The sequence below is a fragment of the Buceros rhinoceros genome, unplaced genomic scaffold (assembly GCF_000710305.1).
Source record: "Buceros rhinoceros silvestris isolate BGI_N320 unplaced genomic scaffold, ASM71030v1 scaffold23343, whole genome shotgun sequence".
Taxonomy (NCBI): domain Eukaryota; kingdom Metazoa; phylum Chordata; class Aves; order Bucerotiformes; family Bucerotidae; genus Buceros; species Buceros rhinoceros.
In genome coordinates this window covers 1-250 of record NW_010404526.1, presented here as the reverse complement: position 1 = coordinate 250, position 250 = coordinate 1, and positions in this window count along the sequence as shown.

Sequence of the window (250 nt, the reverse complement as noted above, 5' to 3'; positions counted from 1 at the left end):
TGCCCCCGGTGTTTCTGGGGCCGGCGCTGCTGGGGTGGGAGCAGAGCGGGGACGGGAGCTCCCTGGCCTCACCGAACTGTCCCCCCCAGGGCATGGAGATCGTGCAGACCATGAACAGTGACCCGGGCTTGGCTGTTGGTAAGAGGTTCTCTCCCACCTGCAGACCCCGTGGGGCAGGTTCTCTGTAGAGAGAGACCTGCTAGGAGGAGAACCCTGCTCCCCTCCCCCTGCGCTGGGGGGCGAGGGCCAG